The sequence below is a fragment of the Lygodium microphyllum genome, chromosome 21, assembly GCF_053477565.2.
Source record: "Lygodium microphyllum isolate KBCC chromosome 21, Lygodium_microphyllum_v1.1.10, whole genome shotgun sequence".
In the NCBI taxonomy this organism is placed as follows: Eukaryota; Viridiplantae; Streptophyta; class Polypodiopsida; order Schizaeales; family Lygodiaceae; genus Lygodium; species Lygodium microphyllum.
The window spans coordinates 29143470-29165301 of record NC_141155.1 but is presented as its reverse complement, the minus strand read 5'-3'; the positions used below and the strand labels follow the sequence as shown (position 1 = coordinate 29165301).

The window sequence follows — 21832 nt, the reverse complement described above, 5'->3', positions numbered from 1 at the left end:
AGACCTTAGATAAAGAGAGTTCGCTCCTTTACCTCCTACACACCAATGGATGTTGAGTTGCTTGAGAGATTGGAATAGAAATAGGCTCAAAGATTGTAGAGCTTGCAAGAAAGACAAAAACACACCATAAGCTACCTAGCTTAGCCATGGCTTTGATACCATGTTGAGAAACATAGACCTGGAGCTAGATTGGCTATGGTGGACCCAAGTCAAACACATGATACATTATAAGAATCCGAAATTGTAACTCAATTGAATTAGGCTCCATGATAGATTAGCTTGGACTCATAAGCACAATCTTGAGTGACTCAAACTGAAAAGTATCATATATTGAAATGACTATCAAGTACATGCTTATATGGCTTTTGGATAGTACCACTGTCCTCACTGTGCATATGGGATTCTAAACCCTCTTCCTAGAGCATATTTGTCTATCTTCTAGCCTCTTTAGGGAATACATCTAGCCTCTATGGGCAAGCATCATTTGCTATTCTCAACAGCCCCCCTAAAATGATGATTCTCTCCCCTTTTTGGCTTTCCTGCCCTGCATACAATCATAGACCAGGAGACTAGCTCTTTGGTAGCCTGGTCAAGTTAAGGTTTGAGACTTTGCATTCTTGGTAGGGTATTTACATCCACTATGGGAAACAAAACCCATTACGGAAAATAAGGATCCACTATGGAAAAATCTTTGTTGTCAACAATGGGAATTTCTTTATCTTCTTGATTTTCCTTATGCTTCGTTAGTACCCTTCGATGATGTCTTAAATATTCTTGTTCTTCATGATCGTCTTGGTCTTGTTTTCTTCATGCTCTTCATATTTGACTTGTGTTCTAGTCTTCTTTGTGAGGTTCTTTTTCTTAGCGAGTTTTAGATGGATACAAATGAGTACATTACTGGTGACTGGACGTGACTTTTTGAACTATTACATAAATCTTGGGATACATAGAATTTAGGATTCTGGTGGCTTTTGAGTCATTGCCACCGTTTTGGGCATGCATGATGAACACATTTCTCCTTGTGTAGCTCTTAGTTTTGGAGTACATGGCTTGACATGGCATTGGACATTTCATCATGGTGTAGGCAAATCATTTAAAGTGCAAGAAGGTCTTAACGATTTTTTTCCGCTCAATGGCTGATGCCAGGAGGCATATTCCACGGTGGATTTCGTGAGGTTTTACGGTGGATTCCGTAAACTTAGATGACCGGGGCTCATACGCAAAGAGGATTCTTTGTGCGAGAAGTTGATGGGGACGCCTGTCCTTTTCGGGCGTTTCATTAATTTAGTGTGTACATGGGTGATTCCATAGCGGGTGATTCCGCAAAATGCATATTAAATTAATAAACGTTTATGAGTTTAGAGTGCGCACTCGTAATAAATTAAGGTTAGGATTTATTTCTAACCAGTTGATTTATTTATGTAGCTGAAGACTGCTAGGTATTCACTTTTGTCGGCTTAATTGTGTTATTTTACTAACGATTGTGAATGCTTCAGTTGATGTGTAGAGATAGCAGCAGTGGCGGAGGAAAGCATTGGAGTCTAGCGGGTTTCCGATCTTTCGACTATATTTTGATAGGCGCCACGCCTATATTTTGATTATGTCTATAGAGACATCGACTATTTATTATTATTTTGTATGCGCTTATGCGCCTGGATATGTTATTTTTATTTGAACATTGAGATTGGGCGTGCCAGACTCTTTGGGCACCGTCCATTAGCTTTATTTTCCTATTTTTGGTAGAAAGCAAACTCAAAAGCTAAAAGCTTGTCATATTTTTGTAATTGGGCTATTTTTGAGCAAAAAGATTGAAAATATATATTAAATACATGCTTTGTGAAGCGCTCACACAAGGCATGGGGGAGATTCAACCCAATTTGTCTCTTGTCTCATGTCGTGCTTGCTTTCACATTGGTTTTTGTGCTAAAAAGTAGAGTGCTTTGTTCTTGGGGACCTTTGGGAATTCACTACGTGAGCTACCTGCGTCCGATCTGCGCGCCAGTGGTATCAGAGCGGAGCAGAGATCAAGGGCTTCCAATCGCTACCAATCTCGGGCGAAGGCGGAGCTCCAGGAACAAACGACCTCTACAGTCAATCTCGTCGCGAACCGTCGATACAGGCAGACTTCTGGCGATCAAGAACCCCTGTTTCCACTCTCAGATCGCAAAGGACCACTCTCTGTCGGCGGAGGACCACTCAAACACTTCCTTCATGAAGTCGTGGAGTTACAGATAAGATCTTTCCTAATCAAGTTTAGTTTGAGCTTAAAGCTTAGTCTTAAGCTTAAGAAACTTTAAAAAAAGTTTCAAATCGTCAATCGACTGGCAAGAAGATACCTCCGAAAAATCCGCGCGGAATCAAAAACGGCCCCCCCCCCCACGATTGAAAAAACGGTGGCCTATTTCTCCATTACTTAAGCTTATTAAGCTATAGCTTAACTAATTAAGCTTAAGTTACCTCTATACTCTGCAAGTCAGTGAAGGCAGATAAGTCTGCAAACTCTCGGTCACGCACTCCAGAAGACAAGTTTCGCAAGTCGACACTAATCAAGTACTGCAAGTCCTGCAAGTCAGCTAAGTTCAGCAAGTTCACAACCCTGCAAGTCTGTTAAGTCTGCAACTCTGCAAGTCAGACTAAATCAGAACTGACTAACGCTTGAAACTCCTAGAAGACTTGTTCGTTTGCAAAAACTCAGAACTGGAAAGTTGTTCGCAGCAAGCTGTTCTACCTATCTGCAAGTTCGTTGAAGTACTTTCAGCAAACGGAGACAGAAATATTTCAGAATTTCTGAAAATTGAAGAAGAAAATACCCAAAATACATAGCCTTGTAACCCCAAATTTGAGCTACGCTCATCCCGCTAACTGATTTTGAGTGAGAAAGGTTTGTTGAGTTTTACAGGATGACTACCCCACATATGGATGATCCTATGGCTGAAGACGATCTACCCGAGCCTACCATGGAACAAAAGCTGGATCTTATCATGTTACAATTGGACGAAGAGCGAAGAGCTAGGCAAGCCTTGCAAGCGCAATTGACAAAGCTACAAGGAGCGACCACTGATAAAGAAGAACCTCAAGCTGAAGATTTGATACGCCGTACCATCGACGCCACTCTTGAAGCACAAACCATTCGCAAGGAATCCAAGATAAGTAAACGAAGTTTCAAGTTTCGCACTTTCAATGGCATAAGAGAAGGAAAGACTGTTTTATCATTCATTAGCCAGTTTGATGACTATTTCCATGAGGAAACTTATCCTGAGAAAGATAAAATCAAGTGTGTTACTAATCATCTGATAGATAGAGCATCACTTTGGTGGACTGTCGTCCGCAAGAGCATAGAATGTCCTGCTACATGGGAAGATTTTAAGAAGAAGTTCATGCAAAATTTCCTTCCACCGCAATTTCATGAGAAGGCAATCAAGCAATGGGATTTACTGCAACAACGCGACCGTGAGCCTATACCACAGTATACAGAGCGTTTTTGGAATGCACTCTTACAGCTACGCATGCTTGAAGACGTACCAGAGACGACACATAAGCAGAAGTACATGTCTGGACTTCTTGGACATTACTACGCTGAGGTGAATATGTTCAAGCCTGCTACTCTTGAAGATGCCATCTCCTTAGCTCACGACACTGAAGATAAGTTACGTGGAAGAGATCGACGACCACAGCCATTCCAAGCAAACGGTAATTATGGATCTAAACAATTCAATTCAAATTTCAGAAGGTTTAATCCAGGTCGTTTTTCATCACCATCTTTCCGCAAGAATTGGCATAAACCACCCGCATTACCATCCACTGTCAATCCAAATCCTAAGCCTATCCAACAAGCAAATCCAAATATACCCAGACTCCCAGCCATTGCAAATAATGTGACCAAAGCCAAGCCTATCGTATGCTACAAGTGTCACCAGCCAGGCCATCTCGCAGCAAATTGTCATTCAAAGAAGCCATCAGCACATATCAACTACCTTGGAGCTATGGACGAGGACGAGCATGAGGATATGCCGGACTTCACTGAAGAAGAAGATGATCCTACTACTACTTCCGACACTTTACCAGGTATGCCTACTTTACATTCATTGTTGACTATGAAATGTATGGTGCATGGAAAAGAAAGAACTATATTGCATGATGACGGTAGTACGCATGACTTTATTTCAGCAAAATTGGTAAAGGAATTGAAATTGCATACAGTACCTACGCACTATCGCATAAAAGCTGCATTTTTAGGTACTAGGTACAATGGCACACAAGAAGTTCAAGATTTAGAAATTCAAATTGGTCCATATATTGAAAGAAGAAATTTCTTAGTTGTCCCATTACAGTCTAGCGACATTATTCTAGGAATGCCATGGAGACACCAACATAATCCCAATATAGATTATTCCACACACACAATGAATATAAATTTTCAAGGAAAATCTATTACCTTATTTGGTATGCATGCATCTCATATGTTTCCACTGCTTTCGCATACTCAAGCAAAACGTGCACTACGCAAGAATACTAAATCATATCTCATTTGGGTGAATGAATTGCACGCAAAAGAAACTCATATGCACCCTCAGCATAAGGAATTTCTTGCATATTTTAAGGACTGTTTTGCAGAAGACCTACCACCAGGTTTACCTCCATCACGTCCAGAAGACCATAAGATTGACCTAATACCTGGCACACAACCACCTTACAAAGCCCCATATAGGCACAATCAAATAGAGCAAAAAGAAATCCAGAGTCAAGTAGAAGAATTACTAAATAGAGGTTTAATTCGACCTAGCAGTTCCCCATTCGGTGCACCTGTGCTCTTAGTCAAGAAAAAGAATAATACTTATCGGATGTGTATTGACTACCGAGCATTAAACAAGATCACTGTAAAGAATAGGTATCCTATACCTAGAGTTGATGACCTTATGGACAAACTGCAAGGATCTTCTATATTTAGTAAAATTGACCTTAAATCTGGATATCATCAAGTGAGGCTAGATAGATCCGACATATTTAAGACTGCATTCAGGACACAGTTTGGCCATTACGAATTCTTAGTTATGCCATTCGGATTAACTAATGCACCTGCCACTTTCAGTAGAATGATGAACCGTATTTTTCTAAAATATCAATATTGTGTGATTGTTTTCTTTGATGATATTTTAGTGTTCAGTCAAAGTGAAAAAGAGCATTACGAGCATTTCTCATTAGTTTTTCAATTACTGAAAGAAAATCAATTGTTTGCAAATCCTGACAAGAGTGAATTCTTTAAGACAGAAATAGAATATCTAGGTCATATTGTATCAAAAGAAGGAATAAAAGTTGATCCTAAGAAAATTGACGCAATATTGCATTGGCCTATTCCTAAAAATGTACATGAATTACGCTCATTCCTTGGTCTTGCTAGTTTCTATAGGAAGTTTGTACGTAATTTCTCATTACTTGCTTTACCATTGACCAAACTTCTTAAGAAAGGCATTGTTTATCAATGGACTGAAAACCAGCAGAAATCCTTTGATTTACTTAAACGTGCATTGACCAATGCCCCTGTCCTACAATTGCCTGACTTTAACAGACCATTCTTTTTAGTTGTGACTGATGCTAGCGGATCAGGAATAGGAGCCGTGCTAATGCAAGATAACCATCCAATAGCATATTCTAGTTCTAAGCTGAAACCCTCTGAGCTTAAATATTCCACCTATGACAAGGAACTCTTAGCAGTTGTACAAGCATTGAAACAATGGAAGCATTATTTAATGGGTTTAGAATTCATGATAAAGACTGACCAGCAAAGCATTAGACATCTACTTAGCCAACCCCAAATTTCTGACCGTCATATCAAATGGGCTTCATTCATTCAAAGTTTCCATCCTATCATTCAATACCAACCTGGAAAAGAAAATGTAGTTGCCGATGCATTAAGTAGAAGACCTTCAATTCATAACATTTCTATCATATCTTTTGATTCTTTGATTGCTATGAAAGACACATATCACCAGGATATTACTTTTCATTCTGATTGGCAAAAATTAGTTCAAAATAATTTCATTCCTGTTGATTCATTGTCATATAATGATGGATTTATGTTCTTTGAAAAGAGACTGTGTGTTACTATTCCATTCCGATCTTTTGTTTTAAATGAAATTCATTGTCCCCCATATCAAGGTCATAGAGGTATCATTTCTACATTACGCATGTTAACTGAAGATTTTTATTGGCCGCATATTGATGCAGATGTATCTAATTTTGTTTCTGAATGTCTGATTTGTCAAAGAATAAAGAGACATCATGGTAAACAGTATGGGTTATTAATGCCTTTATCTATTCCATCTAAACCTTGGAAACATATATCTATGGATTTCATTACTAGATTACCAAATACTAAATCTAATCATGACATGATTTGGACAATTGTAGATAGATTTAGTAAGCAAGCATATTTCATTGCATGTAAGAAAACTTTAACAGCATCACAAGCAGCACAGTTATTTTTGAAAACTGTTTTTACTAACCATGGATTGCCGAAAGTGATTATTTCAGATAGAGATTCTAGATTTTGTAATAATTTCTGGATTACACTGTTTGCAAATCTAGGCACAAAGATTGATTTCTCATCTGCATTTCATCCAGAAACAAATGGACAAACAGAAGCCACAAATAGCACTATTTTAGATCTTTTACGTGCATACACTATCTCTAAACCTCAAACATGGGATACTCATTTGCATTTATTACAGTTTGCCTACAATAATACACCGCACACATCTACAAAGAAAGCACCTTTTGAAGTTATTTATGGACATAGATTATCTACACCTGTTGCATCTTTGTCTAATAGAATACAAAGTGCCGATGATATTGCTGTTATGCATAACACTATTTTTGATGAAGTAAAGGATATGATTGCTAAAGCCCAATAATCATATACCAAACAAGCCAACAAGAAAAGACAAGCCATGAATTTCAAAGTTGATGATTATGTTTGGCTTAGAATAGAAAAGCGTAGACTGCAAAGTGTAGATAGACATCCAGTTGTCAAATTAGCCCCTAGATTCTACGGACCATTTAGAATCATTTATAAGATTAATGACAATGCATTCAAGTTAGAACTGCCATCACATTGGAAAATTCATAATACCTTTCATATTAGTTTATTGAGACCATTTAGAGGACAATTACCTATCCACCCTGTCTATGAAAACCCACCTTTACTAGAAGAAGAGACTGAAATCCTTGAACCAGAAGCCATCATAGATACTGACTACATGACCACTAGAACTGGCCGAAGGTATTCTAGATATCTAGTGAAATTTAAGAACCATCCTATAGAAGAAGCACAATGGATGCACGCTAGAGACCTAAATGCTTTCCCCACTCTGTTAGCTCCACATTGAGCTAATAGCAATTGAGGTCAATTGCTATCCCACCCCGGGGGTATGATGCCAGGAGGCATATTCCACGGTGGATTTCGTGAGGTTTTACGGTGGATTCCGTAAACTTAGATGACCGGGGCTCATACGCAAAGAGGATTCTTTGTGCGAGAAGTTGATGGGGACGCCTGTCCTTTTCGGGCGTTTCATTAATTTAGTGTGTACATGGGTGATTCCATAGCGGGTGATTCCGCAAAATGCATATTAAATTAATAAACGTTTATGAGTTTAGAGTGCGCACTCGTAATAAATTAAGGTTAGGATTTATTTCTAACCAGTTGATTTATTTATGTAGCTGAAGACTGCTAGGTATTCACTTTTGTCGGTTTAATTGTGTTATTTTACTAACGATTGTGAATGCTTCAGTTGATGTGTAGAGATAGCAGCAGTGGCGGAGGAAAGCATTGGAGTCTAGCGGGTTTCCGATCTTTCGACTATATTTTGATAGGCGCCACGCCTATATTTTGATTATGTCTATAGAGACATCGACTATTTATTATTATTTTGTATGCGCTTATGCGCCTGGATATGTTATTTTTATTTGAACATTGAGATTGGGCGTGCCAGACTCTTTGGGCACCGTCCATTAGCTTTATTTTCCTATTTTTGGTAGAAAGCAAACTCAAAAGCTAAAAGCTTGTCATATTTTTGTAATTGGGCTATTTTTGAGCAAAAAGATTGAAAATATATATTAAATACATGCTTTGTGAAGCGCTCACACAAGGCATGGGGGAGATTCAACCCAATTTGTCTCTTGTCTCATGTCGTGCTTGCTTTCACATTGGTTTTTGTGCTAAAAAGTAGAGTGCTTTGTTCTTGGGGACCTTTGGGAATTCACTACGTGAGCTACCTGCGTCCGATCTGCGCACCAATGGCAACGTCTAATATCTTTATAGAGTGCTTTGTGGGAATTACAGAGGATAATGAAAACTTGGGTTTTCAATCAAGTGTTCGTAGGAATTGTGAAAGATCAAGAAAACGAGTGTATAAGATCACTCTTATTCCTTTTGTACCTTCACATGGAAACACCTTTTAAAGTGATTTAAGAAATGAGTTCGGGGTAGAAAGCAGTGGGAACAAGGCATGGATGGAAATGGTTTGAGAATACGAGTGTGAAAGAGGTTTATAGAGAAGCGCTGTGAAAGGAGATATTTTAGTAGAGGCTTTTCAATATTCCAGCTAAGACCACATGGAAGGCCAGATCAATGGGGGATAGATTGATTCGAAAAATGCACTGAGTATACCAATGCCTAGATCTATCGTTGGTTTGGTCCTATACTATAGCAATAGCCTCCAACACTAGTGCTATTGCTATATAGGTCTAGCACACCTTCACACCCAGTGCTATGGTAGAAGAGTTGCTTCTTGTCATTCTTTCAGAGCTAGTAGGCCTTACAGATTTCCCGAGAGTGGCGTGTAGCAAAGCGGACTGCTGGTCCGGTTCGGAGGCCTAGGAGAGGGATTTCGAGTGGAACTACAGAGTGAGCTTCATGGAATAGGTGGAGGTGGAGATACTACAGCCAAGCTTGACACCGCACTGGCCAAGAAGAGAGCTGGTATGGCCTTGCCGAAGCCCCAGGTTTTTGGCATTGCCCTTAATGCACCAAGAAGCACTACAATGGGCTACCTGCTCGCAGCAGCCGAGGGTCTCTTTGTAGAGGCTATGTACACCGCTGCAATAGCCTGGGGGAGGATGTGACAATAAGCTATCAAGTGTAGAGCTTCAAGTATTTCTTCACTCTTCTCTCTGACTCAAAACTTACTTCACAATATTCTTTGTTAGTTGTGGCTTCTCTGAGTAATGACTCTCAGATTTGCGACTCTAAAAAAACCAAAATTTTCAAGCTGAAGCACTACCAAATGACTTGTTGCTGCATGCACTTCTTCTTCTCTTCTCTCTCGATCTCAAAACCATAAAGTAGACCCCTTATTTATTTGGACAAGCAACCCCCTTGCTTAGGCAGGCCCCTAGCTACCCTCAAGGGGACACCAACATGAATTGTGAACTAGCCTTTAATGGCTGCACTGCAACACCTCCTTCTTGGAGCTCCTTTACCTCCTACACACCAATGGATGTTGAGTTTTTTGAGAGATTGGAATAGAAATAGGCTCAAAGATTGTAGAGCTTGCAAGGAAGACAAAAACACACCATAAGCTACCTAGCTCAGCCATGGCTTTGATACCATGTTGAGAAACATAGACCTGGAGCTAGATTGGCTATGGTGGACCCAAGTCAAACACATGATACATTATCAGAATCAGAAATTGTAACTCAATTGAATTAGGCTCCACGATAGATTAGCTTGGACTCATAAGCACAATCTTGAGTGACTCAAACTGAAAAGTACCATATATTGAAATGACTATCAAGTACATGCTTATATAGCTTTTGGATACTACCACTATCCTCACTGTGCATATGGGATTCTAAACCCTCTTCCTAGAGCATATTTGTCTATCTTCTAGCCTCTTTAGGGAATACATGTAGCCTCTATGGGCAAGCATCATTTGCTATTCTCAACAGCCCCCCTAAAATGATGAGTCTCTCCCCTTTTTGGCTTTCCTGCCCTGCATACAATCATAGACCAGGAGACAAGCTCTTTGGTAGCCTGGTCAAGTTAAGGTTTGAGACTTTGCATTCTCGGTAGGGTTTTTACATCCACTATGGGAAACAAAACCCATTACGGAAAATAAGGATCCACTATGAAAAAATCTTTGTTGTCAACAACGGGAATTTCTTTATCTTCTTGATTTTCCTTGTGCTTCGTTAGTACCCTTTGATGATGTCTTAAATATTCTTGTTCTTCATGATCTTCTTGGTCTTGTTTTCTTCATGCTCTTCATATTTGACTTGTGTTCTAGTCTTCTTTGTGAGGTTCTTTTTCTTAGCAAGTTTTAGATGGATACAAATGAGTACATTGCTGGTGACTAGACATGACTTGTTGAACTATTACATAAATCTTGGGATACATAGAATTTAGGATTCTGGTGGCTTTTGAGTCATTGCCATCATTTTGGGCATGCATGATGAACACATTTCTCCTTGTGTAGCTCTTAGTTTTGGAGTACATGGCTTGACATGGCATTGGACATTTCATCATGGTGTAGGCAAATCATTTAAAGTGCAAGAAGGTCTTACCGATTTTTTTCCGCTCAATGGCAACGTCTAATATCTTTATAGAGTGCTTTGTGGGAATTACAGAGGATAATGCAAACTTGGGTTTTCAATCAAGTGTTCGTAGGAATTGTGAAAGATCAAGAAAACTAGTGTATAAGATTACTCTTATTCCTTTTGTACCTTCACATGGAAACACCTTTTAAAGTGATTTAAGAAATGAGTTCGGGGTAGAAAGCAGTGGGAACAAGGGATGGATGGAAACAATTTGAGAATATGAGTGTGAAAGAGGTTTATAGAGAAGCAACGTGAAAGGAGATATTTTAGTAGAGGCTTTTTAATATTCCATCTAAGACCACATGGAAAGCTAGATCAATGGGGGATAGATTGATTCGAAAAATGCACTAAGTATGCCAATGCCTAGAGTTGTCGTTGGATTGGTCCTACACTATAGCAATAGCCTCCAACACTAGTGCTATTGCTATATAGGTCTAGCACACCTTCACAGCCACTGCTATGGTAGAAGAGTTTCTTCTTGTCATTCTTTTAGAGCTAGTAGGCCTTAGAGATGTCCCGAGAGTGGCGTGTAGGAAAGTGGACTACTAGTCCGGTTCGGAGGCCTACGAGAGGGAGTCCAAGTGGAACTACAGAGCGAGCTTCATGGAATAGGTGGAGGTGGAGATACTACAGCCAAGCTTGACACCCCACTGGCCAAGAAGGGAGCTGGTATGGCCTTGTCGGAGCCCCAGGTTTTTGGCATTGCCCTTAATGCACTAAGAAGGAATACAGTGGGCTAGCTACTCACAACGGAGGGTCTCTTTGTAGGGGCTATGTACACCGCTGCAATAGCCTGGGGGAGGATGTGACAATAGGCTAGGAAGTATAGAGCTTCAAGGCTCTCTTCACTCTTCTCTCTGACTCAAAACCCACTTCACAATCTTCTTTGTTTGTTGTGGCTTCTCTTAGTAATGACTCTCAGATTTGCTACTGTGGAAAAACCAAAATTTTCAAGCTGAAGCACTACCAAGTGACTTGCTGCTTCATCCACTTCTTCTTCTCTTCTCTCTCGATCTCAAAACTAGAAAGTAGACCCCTTGTTTCTTTGGACAAGCAACCCCCTTGCTTGAGCAGGCCCTTAGCTACCCTCAAGGGGACACCAACATGAATTGTGAACTAGCCTTCAATGGCTGCATTGCAACACCTCCTTCTTGGAGCTCCTTTACCTCCTACAATAGATGTTGAGTTGCTTGAGAGATTGGAATAGAAATAGGCTAAAAGATTGTAGAGCTTGCAAGGAATAAAAAAACACACCATAAGCTACCTAGCTCAGCCATGGCTTTGATACCATGTTGAGAAACATAGACCTGGAGCTAGATTGGCTATGTTGGACCCAAGTCAAACACATGATACATTATCAGAATAAAAAATTGTAACTGAAAAGAATTAGGCTCCAAGATAGATTAGCTTGGACTCATAAGAACAATCTTGAGTGACTCAAACTGAAAAGTACCATATATTGAAATGACTATCAAGTACATGCTTATAAAGCTTTTGGATAGTACCACAGTCCTCACTGTGCATATGGGATTCTAAACCCTCTTCCTAGAGCATATTTGTCTATCTTCTAGCCTCTTTACGGCATACATCTATCCTCTATGGGCAAGCATCATTTGCTATTCTCACCAGCCCCTCTCAAATGATGAGTCTCTACCCTTTTTGGCTTTCCCCCCTGCATACAAACATAGACTAGGAGACTAGCTCTTTGGTAGCTTGGTCAAGTTAAGGCTTGAGACTTTGCATTCTTGATAGGGTTTTTACATCCACTGTGGGAAACAAAATCCATTATGGAAAATAAGGATCCACTATGGAAAAATCTTTGTTGTCAACAACGGGAATTTCTTTATCTTTTTCATTTTCCTTGTGCTTCTTTGGTACCCTTCGATGATGTCTTAAATCTTCTTGTTCTTCATAATCTTCTTGGTCTTGTTTTCTTCATGCTCTTCATATTTTACTTGTGTTCTAGTCTTCTTTGTGAGGTTCTTCTTCTCAGTGAGTTTTAGATGGATACAAATAAGTACGTTGCTGTGATTGGACATGACGTTGAACTATTACATAAATCTTGGGATGCATAGAATTTAGGATTCTGGTGGCTTTTGAGTCATTGCAACCATTTTGGGCATGCATGATGAACACATTTCTCCTTGTGTAGCTCTTAGTTTTGAAGTACATGGCTTGACATGGCAGTGGACATTTCATCATGGTGTAGGCAAATCATTTAAAGTGCGAGAAGGTCTTACCGATTTTTTTTCGCTCAATGGCAGTGTCTAATATCTTTATAGAGTGCTTTGTGTGAATTAAAGAGGATAATGCAAACTTGGTTTTTTAATAAAGTGTTCATAGGAATTGTGAAAGATCAAGAAAACTAGTGTATAAGATCACTCTTATTCCTTTTGTACCTTCACATGGAAACACCTTTTAAAGTGATTTAAGAAATGAGTTCAAGGTAGAAAGCAGTGGGAACAAGGGATGGATGGAAACGGTTTGAGAACACGAGTGTGAAAGAGGTTTAAAGAGAATCAATGTGAAAGGAGATATTTTAGTAGAGGCTTTTTAATATTCTAGCTAAGACCACATGGAAGGCCAAATCAATGGGCGATAGATTGATTCAAAAAATTCACTGAGTATGCCAATGCCTAGAGCTGTTGTTGGTTTGGTCCTACACTATAGCAATAGCCTCCAACACTAGTGCTATTGCTATATAGGTCTAGCACACCTTCACACCCACTACTATGGTAGATGAGTTGCTTCTTGTCATTCTTCCAGAGCTGGTAGGCCTTAGAGATGTCCCGAGAGTGGCATGTAGCAGAGTGGACTGCTGGTCCAGTTCGGAGGCCTACGAGAGGAAGTCCGAGTGGAACTACAAAGTGAGCTTCATGGAATAGGTGGAGGCGGAGATACTATAGCAAAGCTTGACACCCCACTAGCAAAGAAGGGAGCTGGTATGGCCTTGTCAGAGCCCTAGGTTTTTGGCATTGCCCTTAATGCACTAAGAAGCACTACAGTGGGCTAGGTAATACCCTAGCAACCGAGGGTCTCTTTATAGAGGCTATGTACGCCGCTGCAATAGCCTGGGGGAGGATGTGACAATAGGCTACAAAGTATAGAGCTTCAAGGCTCTCTTCACTCTTCTCTCTTACTCAAAACCTACTTCACAATCTTCTTTGTTAGTTGTGGCTTCTCTGAGTAATGACTCTCAGATTTTGTACTATGAAAAAACCAAAATTTTCAAGCTGAAGCACTACCAAATGACTTGCTGCTTCATCCACTTCTTCTTCTCTTCTCTGTCGATCTCAAAACCATAAAGTAGACCCCTTGTTTCTTTGGACAAGCAACCCTCTTGCTTAAGCAGGCCCTTAGCTTCCCTCAAGGGGACACCGACATGAATTGTGAACTAGCCTTCAATGGCTGCACTGCAACACCTCCTTCTTGGAGCTCCTTTACCTCCTACACACCAATGGATGTTGAGTTGCTTGAGAGATTGGAATAGAAATAGGCACAAAGATTGTAGAGCTTGCAAGGAAGACAAAAACACACCATAAGCTACCTAGCTCAGCCGTGGCTTTGATACCATGTTGAGAAACATAGACCTCAAACTAGATTGGCTATGGTGGACCCAAGTCAAACACATGATACATTATCAGAATCAGAAATTGTAACTCAATTGAATTAGGCTCCAAGATAGATTAGCTTGGACTCATAAGCACAATCTTGAGCGACTCAAACTGAAAAGTACCATATATTGAAATGACTATCAAGTACATGCTTATAGAGCTTTTGGATAGTACCACTGTCCTCAATATGCATCTAGGATTCTAAACCCTCTTCCTAGAGCATATTTGTCTATCTTGTAGCCTCTTTAGGGCATACATCTAGCCTCTATGGGCAAGCATCATTTGATATTCTCAACAGTCGCCCTCAAATGATGAGTCTCTACCCTTTTTGGCTTTTCCCCTTGCATACAAACATAGACCAATAGACTAGCTCTTTCGTATCCTGGTCAAGTTAAGGCTCTTTGCATTCTTGGTAGGGTTTTTACATCTACTATGGGAAACAAAATCCATTACGGAAAATAAGGATCCACTATGGAAAAATCTTTGTTGTCAACAACGGGAATTTCTTTAACTTCTTCATTTTCCTTGTGCTTCTTCGGTACCCTTCGATGATGTCTTAAATCTTCTTGTTCTTCATAATATTCGTGGTCTTGTTTTCTTCATGCTCTTCATATTTGACTTGTGTTCTAGTCTTCTTTTTGAGGTTCTTTTTCTTAGTGAGTTTTAGATGGATACAAATAAGTACATTGCTGTGACTGGACATGACTTGTTAAACTATTACATAAATCTTGGGATACATAGAATTTAGGATTCTGGTGGCTTTTGAGTCGTTGCCACCGTTGTCGAAGGGTTTATGAAAGCAGAGTCGTGTCTACAGAAGACCTTGATAAATATCAAGATGGAAGATCAAACAAGTGACTGAGAAAAATGATATCAAATAGTATTCATATTTCTGCCTTGAAGTTTGCAAAATACAGGGTGAATTCAAATCTGTTCAGTTCACTGATTTTAGGCTTTGAGATCCTTGACCTCAAGTCTTATGTACAGAAATTCAGATTTCAATATACAACATTATTGCGATCTTCTTGGATTCTGATATCAATAATGTGCAGGAAACTGCCATCAGTGAGTTTACAAACAAGAGGCATGAACTGTAATAGAATCTTTACTATCCACCAAGATTATCAATATCTTCTGAATTCGTAGTCATTGTTCATATTTGGAGCCATGGAAGATAAAGATGTGTCATGAAAAACTTCAATCAGAGATGGAGAAACGAATTCATTGTGCTGCAACCACCTTACACGTACATAAAAAGCTACTCTCCTCATGTGATCAACTACAGTCCTTGTCAAACAAACATTTTGCCAGCCACTTAAGTCGTTGCTTTCTTCCTCACGTATAGAAGCATCCGGACATATATGAAGTAGAACAGGAGAGTTATGAGGAGGAGTGACCGAAACTGAGATTTGCAATGTTACTGGCTTACAGTCATGGTAGAGCTTTGATTCCATGTGCAAGGGCACCCAACCATCCTAAGACAAAGTGGGTGAACTAAGGATGGTTTGCCACAAGATGTCTAGATAACCAATTAGTTTAGGACGTGCTAGAAAACTGAAGCAGTTTGACTTTCTCTCCCGGAGCACCAATTACAGGCCTTCTGTTGAGGTTACACACTGAAAGCTCCAGAAAGAGTTCCACTCTATGTTGGATCCGGCTTTGACCCAGGAAGTTTCCAAATCAGAAAAAGCAGAATCGTTCTGAAAGAGCACTTGTACAGCTAGATTTCCCCTATGTTTGGGGTGAACATTCCGACCGCCAAGCACTGTGACAAAGACTTGCATAGTATTTCGAGCCTGAGAGTAACCATCACATTGTCCATTTGCTACAGGTACCACACCTGTGGCTGCATGTATGTTGTAAGAAGAAGGTAGAGCAGGTAGTCGTCTTTAAGCTTTATCACATAGAAAAATGATAGCCTAATTGTGGAATATGCTGACATATTTAACCACCCAATCAATCTGCGAACTTCCAAAATCATCTTTTATATTTCCCCTGTTGCTGCTGAGGAGATGAAGATGGTATTGAAGAGGGTGTGGGAGTTGAAGATGGTGCTAAAGCCAGTGATTGAGATGCTGCATACTGGAGTAATTCTGTGAACCGAATTGAGCCCCTTTTCCCAAAGTCGACAAGCAGAATCGCCCACTCTTGTTCTCAAGTTGCGATCAATCTCCACCTCATGATTTGACACAAAAGGCTTCAGAAACGTGGAATAGATATAAGTTAATCCCAGTACTGACACCAGAATCGGAGCTGTTCAACATCCGGTTTGTTATGCTCCACGGACTTGAAGCACTCATAAGCCCCCCCCCCCCCCCCCCGATTCTGGATGTTGTAATCAGCAAGGATTCGGCCATCCTCGAGCTGCTTTCCAGCAAAGATCAGACGCTGCTGGTCAGGGGGAATCCCTGGTTTTCACAAAGATCTGCATCTTGTCGACCGCAGAAGAGAGCCGAGCTCCAGACGCGCTCCTTCGTCGTTCAGCCCCTTTTTCTCTTCCATCGTTCGCTTACCTTAGTCACTGCAGCTTTAGACTCCTACAATGCTTCCTCACAGTTGGACAACAGGACTTTGCCATCATCGGAGTTCATCGAAGCTTTGTCGTGGCCTCCCATTCCTTTCGAGCTCATCGGAGTCCTTTTTGTTTACTGAGAGGAGTTCCAAGATCTCTTATCATCTCACCAATTCTGCATTCCGTGCCTTCCCTTCTCCTCTGCAATAAATGTCTTCGTTTTCTTCTTCCCCATTTGCCGAGAACTCCTTCGATTCTAATTCGTCTGCTTCGCCGTCATCTTTGTTTCATCAGCAGTCTTCTAGTCTTCCTTCTTTTTCTTTGTCCCCTTCGTCTTCCCACCAATCCTCTTCCAGGCGCGCAGTCGGAGAAGGTGAGGCTTCAATCATAGAAGTTGTAATTCTGGACTAAAGAGCTCGCCTCGCCTTTTTCAGCTCAATCATCGTCGTTTTTCTTCCTTCAACTCCATCGTCCGTCTCCTCACTCTGAATGCAGAGCTCGCCCTTTTAGATCAGAATATCCCCCCTTCTCTTTCTCAGACCAGATGATCCTTACCTCCTTCCCTTTCACGCCTATTTTCTTCCGCCTCTCACCCCCCAAAATACCTCTTTTTTTCAAAATAGCTCCCCTTCCTCCCTTCATTCGTATCCTCTGTTCTCCTTTTTTCCCTCTCCCTTGTCTATTTTCTTTCCTCCTTTTTCTATTTTCCCTCTCTCTCCCAATTCAAAAAGCTCCTCTTTTCAAAAATAGATCAAAAGCTTTTCTTTTTCCAGCCTGATCCACATCTTCTTTAACCATTCAAAATCCCCTCTTTAGCCTTTGTAACTCCCATATTATTATTCTTGGTTTAATTTTAAACCATCTATTCTAGAACTTGTAGGAATTTTAGCTTCTTCCTTCTCCTCCGATGCGTGTGTAGTCACATATGCATGCACCTGTGTGTGCTCATGGCCATGGCCACCGTGCTCCCATGGACGCCACAAACCCAGAAGGACAGGGCCATCCTCTTTCGCTCTATAGAAAACCCAAAACCACATGATGAAGCAGCCTCAGTCATTAAGCTCAAACCGTGAATCCGTCCAACAATCAATGGCTCCTCGTCTACGAGCAATAGTGCTGATGGATTTTGGCAAGCAATGATTCCAAACCTTTTTGCAGCAACATGTATCAAAATAGGCTGAAAGCATCTCATCATGTTCACTCATGCGCAGAAAATAAATGTAAACACAACAACTAAATATGTACAAAGTACCAAATCCCATGCACAACTTTTGGGTGGTTTACACACCTCGAATGCGCAGCAATACGACACCGTTTTGCACATGCACGATGAACACATTTCTCCTTGTGTAGCTCTTAATTTTGGAGTACATGGCTTGACATGGCATTGGACATTAGATGATGGTGTAGGCAAATCATTTAAAGTGCGAGAAGGTCTTACCAATGTTCTTTCCGCTCAATGGCAGTGTCTAATATCTTTACAGAGTGCTTTGTGGGAATTACAAAGGATAATGCAAACTTGGTTTTTCAATCAAGTGTTCGTAGGAATTGCGAAAGATCAAGAAAACCAGTGTATAAGATCACTCTTATTCCTTTTGTACCTTCACATGGAAACACCTTTTAAAGTGATTTAAGAAATGAGTTCGAGGTAGAAAGCAGTGGGAACAAGGGATGGATGGAAACGGTTTGAGAATACGAGTGTCAAAGAGGTTTATAGAGAAGCAATGTGAAAGTAGATGTTTTAGTAGAGGCTTTTTAGTATTCCATCTAAGACCACATGGAAGGCCAGATCAATGGGCAATAGATTAATTCGAAAAATGTACTGAGTATGCCAATGCCTAGAGCTCTCGTTGGCTTCGTCCTACACTATAGCAATAGCCTCCAACACTAGTGCTATTGCTATATAGGTCTAGCACAGCTTCACACCCACTACTATGGTAGATGAGTTACTTCTTGTCATTCTTCCAGAGCTAGTAGGCCTTAGAGATGTCCCGAGAGTGGCATGTAGCAACGTGGACTGCTGGTCCAGTTCGGAGGCCTACGAGAGGAAGTCTGAGTGGAACTAGAGAGCAAGCTTCACGGAATAGGTGGAGGCGGAGATACTATAGTCAAGATTGACACCCCACTGGAAAAGAAGGGAGCTAGTATAGCCATGTCGGAGCCCCAGGTTTTTGACATTGTCCTTAATGCACTAAGAAGCACTACAATGGGCTAGCTGCTAGCAGCCGAGGGTTTTGTTGTAGAGGCTATGTAAGCTGCTGCAATAGCCCGGGGGAGGATGTGACAATAGGCTAGGAACTATAGAGCTTCAAGGCTCTCTTCACTCTTCTCTCTTACTCAAAACATGCTTCACAATCTTCTTTGTTAGTTGTGGCTTCTCTGAGCAATGACTCTCAGATTTGCTACTATGAAAAAAACAAAATTTTCAAGCTGAAGCATTGTCAAGTGACTTGCTGCTTCATCCACTTCTTCTTCTCTTCTCTCTCGATCTCAAAACCAGAAAGTAGACCCCTTGTTTCTTTGGACAACCAACCACCTTGCTTAAGTAGGCCCTTAGCTACCCTCAAGGGGACACCAACATGAATTGTGAACTAGCCTTCAATGGTTGCATTGCAATATCTCCTTCTTGGAGCTCCTTTACCTCCTACACACAAATGGATGTTGAGTTGCTTGAGAGATTGGAATAGAAATAGGCTAAAAGATTGTGGATCTTACAAGGAATAAAAAAACACACCATAAGCTACCTAGCTCAACCATGGCTTTGATACCATGTTGAGAAACATAGACCTGGAACTAGATTGGCTATGGTGGACCCAAGTCAAACACATGATACATTATCACAATCACAAATTTTAACTCAATTGAATTAGGCTCCAAGATAGATTAGCTTGGACTCATAAGCACAATCTAGAGTTACTCAAAGTGAAAAGTACCATATATTGAAATGACTATCATGTACATGCGTATATAGCTTTTGGATAGTACCACAGTCCTCACTGTGCATATGGGATTCTAAACCCTCTTCCTAGAGCATATTTGTCTATCTTCTAGCCTCTTTAGGGCATACATCTATCCTCTATAGGAAAGCATCATTTGCTATTCTCAACAGCCCCCCTCAAATGATGAGTCTCTACCCTTTTTGGCTTTCCCCCTTGCATACAAACATAGGCCAGGAGACTAGCTCTTTGGTAGCGTGGTCAACTTAAGGCTTGAGACTTTGCATTCTTGGTAGGGTTTTTACATCTACTATGGGAAACAAAATCAATTACGGAAAATAAGCATCCACTATGGAAAAATCATTGTTGTCAACAATGGGAATTTCTTTATCTTCTTCATTTTCCTTGTGCTTCTTCGGTACCCTTCGATGATGTCTTAAATCTTCTTGTTCTTCATAATATTCTTTGTCTTCTTTTATTCATACTCTTCATATTTGACTTGTGTTCTAGTCTTCTTTGTGAGGTTCTTTTTCTCACTGAATTTTAGATGGATACAAATAAGTACATTGCTGTGACAGGACATGACTTGTTGAACTATTACATAAATCTTAGGATACATAGAATTTAGGATTCTGGTGGCTTTTGAATCATTGCAGCATTTTGGGCATGCACGATGAACACATTTCTCCTTATGTAGTTCTTAGTTTTGGATTACATGGCTTGACATGGCATTGGACATTTGAGCATGGTGTAGGAAAATCATTTGAAGTGAGAGAAGGTCTTACCGATTTTCTTTCCGCTCAATGGCAGTGTCTAATATCTTTACAAAGTGCTTTGTGGGAATTACAGAGGATAATGCAAACTTGGTTTTTCAATCAAGTGTTCGTAGGAATTGTCAAAGATCAATAAAACCAATATATAAGTTCACTCTTATTCCCTTTGTACCTTCACATGAAAACACCTTTTAAAGTGATTTAAAAAATGAGTTCGGGGTAGAAAGTAGTGGGAACAAGGGTTGGATGGAAACAGTTTGAGAATACGAGTGTGAAAGAGGTTTATAGAGAAGCAATGTGAAAGGAGATATTTTAGTAGAGGCTTTTTGATAGTGGACTACTGGTCCAGTTCAAAGGCCTACGAGAGGAAGTCCAAGTGGAACTACAGAGCGAGTTTCATAGAATAGGTGGAGGCGAAGATACTACAGCCAAGCTTGACACCCCACTGGCAAAGAAGGGAGCTAGTATGGCCTTGCTGGAGCCCTAGGTTTTTGGCATTGTCCTTAATGCACTAACAAGCACTAGAGTGGGCTAGCTTCTAGCAGTCGAGGGTCTCTTTATAGAGGCTATGTACGCCACTGCAGTAGCTTGGGGGAGGATGTGACAATAGGCTATGAAGTATAGAGCTTCAAGGCTCTCTTCACTCTTCTCTCTTACTCAAAACCTGCTTCACAATCTTCTTTGTTAGTTGTGGCTTCTCTGAGCAATGACTCTCAGATTTGCTACTATGAAAAAAACAAAATTTTCAAGCTGAAGCATTGTCAAGTGACTTGCTGCTTCATCCACTTCTTCTTCTCTTCTCTCTCGATCTCAAAACCAGAAAGTAGACCCCTTGTTTCTTTGGACAACCAACCACCTTGCTTAAGTAGGCCCTTAGCTACCCTCAAGGGGACACCAACATGAATTGTGAACTAGCCTTCAATGGTTGCACTGCAACATCTCCTTCTTGGAGCTCCTTTACCTCCTACACAAAAATGGATGTTGAGTTGCTTGAGAGATTGGAATAGAAATAGGCTAAAAGATTGTGGATCTTACAAGGAATAAAAAAACACACCATAAGCTACCTAGCTCAACCATGGCTTTGATACCATGTTGAGAAACATAGACTTGGAACTAGATTGGCTATGGTGGACCCAAGTCAAACACATGATACATTATCACAATCACAAATTTTAACTCAATTGAATTAGGCTCCAAGATAGATTAGCTTGGACTCATAAGCACAATCTAGAGTTACTCAAAGTGAAAAGTACCATATATTGAAATGACTATCATGTACATGCGTATATAGCTTTTGGATAGTACCACAGTCCTCACTGTGCATATGGGATTCTAAACCCTCTTCCTAGAGCATATTTGTCTATCTTCTAGCCTCTTTACGGCATACATCTATCCTCTATAGGA

The 21832-nt window shown here is 40.5% G+C and overlaps 1 pseudogene; it reads right to left on the bottom strand.

The window, feature by feature from the left end:
* Positions 1-15796: 15796 nt before the first annotated feature.
* The window catches only part of LOC148017852 (uncharacterized), a 51448-nt pseudogene continuing 45412 nt past the window's right edge, over positions 15797-21832 (bottom strand).